Source organism: Pinus tabuliformis, chromosome 5_1 (assembly GCF_031772625.1).
Source record: "Pinus tabuliformis cultivar Carrire ecotype Pingquan chromosome 5_1, CPIR1, whole genome shotgun sequence".
In the NCBI taxonomy this organism is placed as follows: Eukaryota; Viridiplantae; Streptophyta; class Pinopsida; order Pinales; family Pinaceae; genus Pinus; species Pinus tabuliformis.
This window is the reverse complement of record NC_142305.1, coordinates 896704120-896713556: the sequence shown is the minus strand read 5'-3', so window position 1 is coordinate 896713556 and position 9437 is coordinate 896704120.

The window sequence follows — 9437 nt, the reverse complement described above, 5'->3', positions numbered from 1 at the left end:
TATCTATGGCAACACCATATATGATTCTTCATGCAAAAACAAGATGCACCATAGCTCCCCTTGAGGCCATGCAAGCCTCAATTTCTTCTTGCTAGTCCTTGTTGCTCCTTCTTCCTCCAAACTTTGAGAGGCTTCTCTCTTGCATGTAAATGTCCAACTATCCTCTTGTTTGGCCTACTTTGCATATTCTTCATTCTTTGATTTGGTGGCCTCAAGTGTCTTGGAGTCTTGCAATCCTTGGCCATATGACCAAGATTATCACATATGTAGCATCTAATATGACCAAGAAATGGAGGAAAATATTCGATTATTTTGATCCTCCTTTTACTCCTCATTGCATGCAACCTGCATCCACTAGCCTTGTGTCCAAAATCATTACATAAGTAGCAATAACCATAAAAATGACCTTTATACCTGATTTTGGCATAACTCCATGAAGTGGAATGTATTCCTTACTTATTTTCTTTAAAGGTTATTTTCTATACCACTGCTTCTCTTGCTGCATGGATCTACAATTTGTTAAAATTTGTCTGAACTTCTGGCAATTGTAGCATCTCACATCACCCAAAGGTGAAGATGATCTTCTTGGTGTTCTCTTTGGCATAACCTTTGGCTTATCTTCCTTGTGCCCCATCTTTGACTGCTAGTTGTGTTGATGGTTGTTCTTCTTGACACTTTTTCTTTTGCTATCATTGGTTATTCTTGTAGCTCCAATTAATATGGTTTCTCCTTTGTGCATGTTGCAATCTGATTTGATAGGAGAGGAAGTGGTTTTTTCCTTTAAATTGTTTCTTAGTGAAACCACTGCTGCTTCCAATATCTCACATTCCTCCTCCTTATTTTTATATTGCTTTCTTATTTCTTCCTCAATCTTATTTTCCTCCTCACGTTGAATTCTCAATCCATTGATCAATTCTCTTAGGCCATTTTCATTCTCATAAGAAATATGCAAAAGACTTTTCTGATATTTACATGCAATGGTTAGCTTTCCTACTTTAGCCACTAATTCCTTGATAACAATCATTGTTGATTCATATTGAGCCTTTATGTGAGAAACATCCTTCTCATGATCACTATCAAACTCAAAAGAATCATCAGAATTATAATTCAAAAATGTTTTACGTATTACGTCGTGGTGTAACTTCTTTAGTTGAAACTTCAGAATTTGTTGCTTCATTTTGAATGGACTGAATATTTTCCTTCTTCAAACCCTTAGTCTTTTGAGACATCCTCCTCTTACTTTTGGCCATGATCCATAGCCTACTCTCCAAGTGGTCAAGCTTCACTAAAGAGCACTAACTCTAATACCAATTGTTGGAAATATATTCACTACTGAGAAGGGGGAGGGGGTGAATCGGTAGTGTGGCCTTTAATCAATTGTCACCAATTTATACTTTTGCTTCAATGTCAATTATCCATGCACATCCATAACATTAGTTCATCAAAACATATATGCAGCGATAAACTAAAATCATAATAGTCATGAGAGATAACCATGAGAAATACAAGCATGCACACACAAGAACACAAGTATTTCTGGTGGAAACCCTTTCGAGAGAAAACCACTCTATTGCTGTTGCGTTGCTCAATTATTTTTATTATCTTCTAAGAAAATTGTTACATGGATTAGCTACACCCATAGCTAGAAGACTCATATTTCTCTACAATATGCTAGAAACTATCAATTCCGACCTCTGTTTCTCTCACGGATATACGGACTACCATCTGCTGGAAACTCCCATGACCAACGATCATCACTCAACTCCATTGAACTATCCATCTCCTATTGGATGTATAAAACTCTTCCTACTACTGAATCAACCAAACCACTGTATCTATTGAAGCCTCCATGCCTCCACTTCGTCCATGTGAACCACGTTTCACAATATCTCATAATGGGTTATTAATTCACTCAACATGAGCAACCCAATAGCTCTAGCATTATGCTCATAAATTTGTATCACAAATCTGACCCAAAGGAGGGAATTTCTTCACTTCAACTCTCACCAAAACATTGCTCACAACCACACAACACGCTTCCAATTTTCTGCCACAACCAACACACAAATTCTGAATCCTCTTCCCAAATCTATCTCTCATTTTTGCTCAAAAATTTCTAATATATCTCTACATAACATATGTGAGTAGCTGCAACATACTCTACTCACTCACAATGCTCTGACAATAGCATACCCACTCACTCTCCTAGCAACCAACAAAATGAACTCAAAACCTTCATTTATTTAACATTTCCTGAGATGATTAACTTAGTAAATGCAATAAGTTATGGAAGACTCAACAAATATGTTTACATGCTTCAAATTTGGTTGAGGAAGGCTTCTTGACCTAATCAATCACTAACTCCACTAGTGTGTTGATATCTTCGATCTTGATCAACTTTTAGAGAGCCCACAAACTTTTTTCGACCATATGCTGAAAATTCTCGATCAATAACATCGCCACAACACCAAAATTGGCTGAGTAGTACGAGGAATGCAGAGCAAAAATCATAAAATCCCTTAGTCACTCCCTTAGCATTTTCCTCTGAGCGACTGGAGCTATAACCGCTCCTTTGAGCCTGTCCTGTAAGTGACTGGAGCCTAAAACTGCTCCCTTGACCCATAATGCATGTGACAGGGGTTAAGGAGACTCAAAATCATGCTTCCTCAACTCGAAACTTACCTAAAATTCTTCCAAATATTGACCAACCTATGTAGGACCTCTGGAAGTATATAACGCCTCTGCAACACTTCACCAAGTCACTACAACAACTCCATCATCATCCCAAGTCAAACTAGGTTGACTAGGATGCCAACCAAACACCATACTAAGCAATTGGGCCATCAAACTTCTTTGCAACATGTATGTCATCACTATGCAGCTCCAAAACTCGTTAGACATCCTCCAACACCTGCAAAACCATTTGAAGCATCCACAAACACATGTAGATCCTCTCCAAGCCTAAAGTATAACATGTCAACATGTGGACCTAGTCCGGGACATGGAGACCAATCAGCAAGGCTCCTCAACTCTAAACTTTGTAGCAGCCATCAATATTTGTATGCAACAACATGATCATGAAGACCATCATCATGGGAAGTCCTTCAAGCTAGTGCAACACACCATCATCCAATCTCCAAGAAAATGAAACATGTCATCATACCATCATCCAACTCAACAACAACAATCACTGCTCTATCCTCAAGCTCCATGTTATGCCAAGGACCATCTCCAAGCTAGTAGACATACCAAGGACTATCTACACCTCAACCAAACACAAGCCAACTGCAACCACCCATACATATGCACATCCAACTGACCTGCAACCCAAGCAACCAGGATGAAATCAATGAAAACTAACCACTCATCCGCAACATTGTAACACACATCAATGGCAACATAAAAGGATGCATAAGGTTTTTGATTGTTAGATGTGAAAGTTGATGAAGAGTTTCCTAGGAAAAATAAGAGCATAGGTTTTATCAATCCTCTAGATTAGCATGTCAATGAAGAAAAATGAGAACATGTCGAAGGTTGAGAAGAAACAAAGACTCATTCAAAGGATCCCTCAAGCTATGTACATAAGAACGATCTTGATAGTTTGTTGACGATTCTGGATGTCCCACCAATAACTAGGGGGTCTCCCCGGTGTGAAGTCCCAATTAGACCTCACACCGTTTGGGATAAGAGCCTCATATGGTATGTAGGCTCAACTACCATCATGTTGGTTTACCTCTTGGTTACCAAATGTGACAATGCAAGAGTGAGGACAAGAATGAAATTCCATACAATGAGACAAAGTCAACCCAAGATTGACAAATTTTAGAAAGAGGTTAAAGAAATTCATAGCAACATTAAGAAGAAGTATGCCATGAGAAGGATCAGTGAGCCAAAACTACCTCAAACATACATGAACAATAACATGCCAGAGGTTAATTGAAAATTAGTTCACAATAGGTCATCGACATGGCGTGGAATAAGTAAGCATAGATTCAAAAGAAAACACACATGCAACAACTAAAAAACTAGTCCATAACATATTGCCTATATGAAAGCATGCATATAAATACAGTGAAAATACCATACAACCAATACAACCACTATGAGTAAGCATGGGAATGAATGTCAGAAATGAAGAACTTCTTATTAATGTCGTTGCCAATATAAATACATTACTTGCAATTCACCAAATTCCAATAGTAGAACATGGACTACTCATACCATTGTCCAATTCAAAACCCTAGCCTCACCATAGTTCATCCTACTAGCTACCAAGAGCTGAGTGCCTCTAGCTTTCAAGAACAAAACAACTAACTAATGCTAGTCCAAGCTCAAGTGCTAAAATCCCCCCCTAATGAGACATGAGGGTATATTTATGGAGGTGAGCTGATTTTTCACCTACCGTGATTGTTCACCTATCCTCATGACTCTTGATATTCCTCACAACTCTCTCTCATGCCTAATGACTATTATATGCTCAAATCAACCTTAGCATAGTTTTTGGAATCATGAAGAAATATTTACATTATGATAATAGAGAAGACATAAGGAGAGTACAAAGGCTTTTTTTTTAAACCCTCGTGTATTTGTTGCTGATGTGGTTTTCATGTCATGAGACAAGGTTGTGTTGTTCATTGGCTGCATTGAATGACCATTTGCTTTCTATGACATCTACCATCAAGGTTGACACAATGCTTTGGGTTGCTACATGGAACCAACTAGCGTGTTTGTCAAAACCCTAGTCACACAACCTATGTAGGAAACCCTAACTTCCTTCACATAGGTCAACACTCTCTTTCCCTCTCTTCTACCTACAAGAAAATTACAGTGGTCATACAATTTACATCGGGTGAATAGTACTAAAAATACGAAATTCATTGAAAGCAATATAATGATCTGGACCCCTGTATAATCCTTTTCCTAAACCACAGTATTTTCATTGTATGTGATATATGCGAGATTGTTCTAAGTAAAATTCGATATAGATATCTTTCAAAATTAAGCACCAAAGGATATAATTCTTGAATACAATCCACGATCTGAGACTCAAGTTAAGGCCCAATCGTTGAGTATTAGTGTCATTGTTACCATGTTCTTTTAATTAGACAAGGATGATGTGTTTTTGATGAAGTTCTTTAATGCCTTGGTTAGACCCTGAGTGACTTTGGAGTTGATTCATCCAGTTCATGTTACCAATATTTGTATCTTCATTTATGCCTGGGTTTGGGGCTAATAAAGTTGAAGTGTGTTATTGTAATTTACACCTTCAAATACCCGAGGACAAAGATCATTACTTTCATAATGTATGTACGCTTTATAGGTTTCAATCCTCCAACCTAAAACCTTAATGGGCCTATAGAGAAACATTCCAAAAATATGAACTCTCGTTTCAAACCTGCACCAATCCTCCTGAGAGTGAAAGTTTGTTTTATGTATAGGAAACCTTATTGAAATCTTGGTATTAATATAAATTTTGAGTAAGTTTAATCCACAATTCCATTTTAAATATTTATGTCGGACAATCCAAGCTTTGTTGTATTAAAGGCTCATTTGACATCATTTTGACAAGGATTGTATATCACCATTAATAAGAAAATAATCTAACACGTGGTTTGTAGCATCATTGATGGCCTTGTTTGAAATAGACTTTGTATTGTTGTATTCTACTGTTTGTAAAAACATCTTGCTTGGACAGGAAATTGGCATCTTTACAATTTTCTATATGTAATTCTATTTCTTCTACACACTAGCCAAAAATAATCACTATCCTTTATGACATTTATTTCATAGATCTGCATGATATTCATGAAATACTTTAACTGGATAAGGCTCAAACTTTGGGTCAACAATTTTAATTAGATGGTCTATTGTGTAATTTCACTAAGATGGTTGGTGTAGGCCAATTTTTGTCCCTTTCATACACCACAGGGGTGATGCTCCTCCCCACAAACAATCCACAGATCACTAAGGTAATCCTCTCCACACTAGTATATAAGTTGTGACATGTTGTCAGAATATTTATTATCCCATTGAACTTGAAGGAATTCACATCATGTTCATCTTTTGATGGTCATTGTTGTCATATGGGTATGACAGGTAAACATTCCTTCATTTCCTCCAATGATTCTTCACAGGAGCACACTAGGGTTTCAAAGTTGTCACGTTGCATCAAATTTCCTCCCAACATTTCTCATTAGAGGTAACGGGTCTTCAAAAGAAGGAATACAATCCTGTATTTTTCCATTGGTGGATATTTTCTTTATACAATCCTTTTTTTCGATTAAGCATACATCCAGTGGTTTCCGGATTTGTAGGAGGTAAATTGTTGGAGAATTTTAGTCACAGATCATGGTCTTACTACCATGAAGGCATACAAATGTGGTATATTATTTAAGCAAATGATGCTACTCATAATAGTCGCCGATCACAATTGTAAATGGCAGGGGCTCAGAGCATTTGTTGAAATCGTGATTTGCAATAGGGAGAGAGGATCATCTACATAAGTCGCAAATTGGACCAAGAGTCGTTGTCGATTGAAGTTGCAATTTCATTTAGGAGAGTAGATATGTGAATTGTGACTTTTCCCAAGTCGCATTCTTGGGTGAAAGATGGGAATGAAATGGGAAATTTCAAGGTGAAAATGCATTGATTCCTGGTCTTTCTTCTTTTGCTCAACTGTCTAGTTCTTTAACCAATAGAGACGAGCAATAACATGAAGCTTTTCAGGATGTTCAAGGAATACCATCGAACTTTGTCAAAAAAGGTCGGCTAACCTAAGGTATATGAACCATACGATGGAAGTCTATAATGATATGCTCGACCACTTTCCAGCTAATATGTTTCCAATGATTGATAATACTATGGTGATAGATAAACTAGCAATTTCCCTTTCTAGATAAATTAGTAATTGTTTCAAAAAGGTGCAAAGAGATGTAGATAAGATTGTTAAATTGAAAAAGTTGTATTTTGGTATTCTTTCTAATATGTATAAATACCCCTTTCTATTTCAAGGGATATGTAAAAAAAGTATTGACAAAGCCTCAAATAGGTCGAGTAAATGGGTGTTCTCATTTTCATTCTCTAATATAAACCCCATTCCATGAAGAAATGGCATAAGTGCATTGCCATCAAATATGTAACCCCATTTCCTACCAAATTAGATTCATATTTGTGAAATGTAAACTACAAGATTTTCTCTGAAATATCTAGCAATTTCAATGAGATTATTGGAACAATTTCACCTTAAAATTCAAAATAGATGTTCCTTGAGATTTGATTCCTATAATATAACAAAATCACAGAAGATCCATAAGATATAAGTACAAACCAACAATTTTTCTACACCAAACATATATTATCACAACATTATAACATGAATTGTTACAACCCCGGGAAGTTGATGTACCAATTTACCCAAAATGGTGCCCATAGTTTGGCGCTTCGTCTCCTAGGGTTAGGGTTTTGGATTTTTATGGTTTTCCGTTGTTTCTCAACAATAGATAGGCCTTCGAGCCTCATTGTAATAGAGTTCAGAGGCATGTAGCTACCACATCTCTCCTCAGAGATAAGCTACCATTGCCCAAGCTAGTTTATTTCCATTTCTGTTTGTAAGCATATTTCAGTATTTTACATTAATGAAATGAAGTATTATTTCTGTTGTATCTCTGTACTTATGGTTATCTTTTTAATTTGTTTCATTCCTATTTAAATCCAGATCACCTACCACATTGAAAGCATTTGGTGGGAGAACATATAAGCCTTGTAGTATTTTGAATTCCTACAAGTAGAATTAGGGGGCAAAATTGTATCCATAGAAGTGGAAGTTATTGACGAACCTCTTGATTATAATCTTCTGTTGGGTCGCATGTGGGTTTATGCCATGGTGGCGGTCGTTTCGACTTATTTCCGTATGATCATCTTTCCTCATAAGGGCGGGATTGTGGCCAATGACCAAATCACTTTTTTTGCCTCTAATTCTCATGTTACTAGAAGTGTCTCGCTTGTAGGGGAAACCCTACATTCTTATCAGCATGTCGGGGTTGGACTGTTGAAAGATTCCTTGCTCATGGGAACCTTTTCGCTTCCTCCTCCTCCTCTTCCCAATAATTTATCTTCAGTTTCTTATATCAATATGGTATCATCTTCTATTATCTTGACTGATTTGTGGATTGTACCAAGTGAAACTAACATCCATAGTTTTGGTGATTGAATGCCTCTTAGCCATATTGAACTTGATTACGAAGCTATCTATTCGGCTTGTGTGGCTCATACCTTCTCTTCGATCAATTGGGTCGATCGATCATTGGATTATGGCATGTATTATGATCCATTCTCTCGTGTATTCTCTACCCATGAGAGCATCATGGAGAGCATGATGCCAAACAATGTGTCGTGGGGTGATCATTACTGTCATTCCTCCTCACCAGATTCCATTGAGGATAATCTCAGTGATGTGTATCTACCCAATCTCGTCAATTCTTTTACGATTTTTGTTTCTATCCACGAAGTCGATTACAAACAGAACCTCTCGAATATCAAAGATAGGATACCTCTTGATATCTTTGTTAAACCAGGTATTGTTGAAAATCTACATATTGGTGCATCTTGCTCTCCATTTGATATTGAGACCTATAAATCCCTATTTCAGGAGTTTCATGATGTCTTTTCTTGGACCTATGAGGAAATTCCAGGTATCGACCCAAATATAGTAGTGCATGAGATTAAAATGTATCCTAATGCTAAACCAGTCTGGAAGCGCCTCTGTTTGGTCCATCTAAAGAAGGTTGTTGCGATAAAGAGTGAAGTTGAAAAAATCCTTCATGTTGGTTTCATCTACCCCATTCCTCTCACTGATTGGGTGTCAAATATTGTCCCTGTCATGAAGAAACAAGGGAAAATTTGTGTATGCGTCGATTATCAGGATGTGAATCGCGCTTGTCCAAAGGACAATTACCTGACCCTGTTCATCGACCAGATTGTTGATGACTGCGCTGGTTATGAAATATATTCATTCATGGATGGTTTCTCTGGATATAATCAAATCAACATTCTCCCAGCGGATCAACCTAAGACTACATTTATTTGTCCCTGGGGTACATTTGCCTACTAGAAACTCCCATTTGGTCTGAAGAATGTTGGGGCCACATTTCAAAAGGAACTAGATTACACTTTTCATTATATTAAACACATCATGCAACCTCTCCCTACTCTTTCTAAGTATCGATTTGATCACTTGATGCATCTTAGCGCTATTTTTTTACGGTGTAGACACTGTAATATTCGATTGAATCCACACAAATGTGTTCTGCATTAGTTCTTGTCAACTTCTGGTTTTTATATTTCAAAATATGGAATTCATATCAATATTCTGAAAGTACAGGCAATCATCAACCTTCTCGCACCTTCTTCGCTTGTTCAACTTCAACGACTTCAAGGGA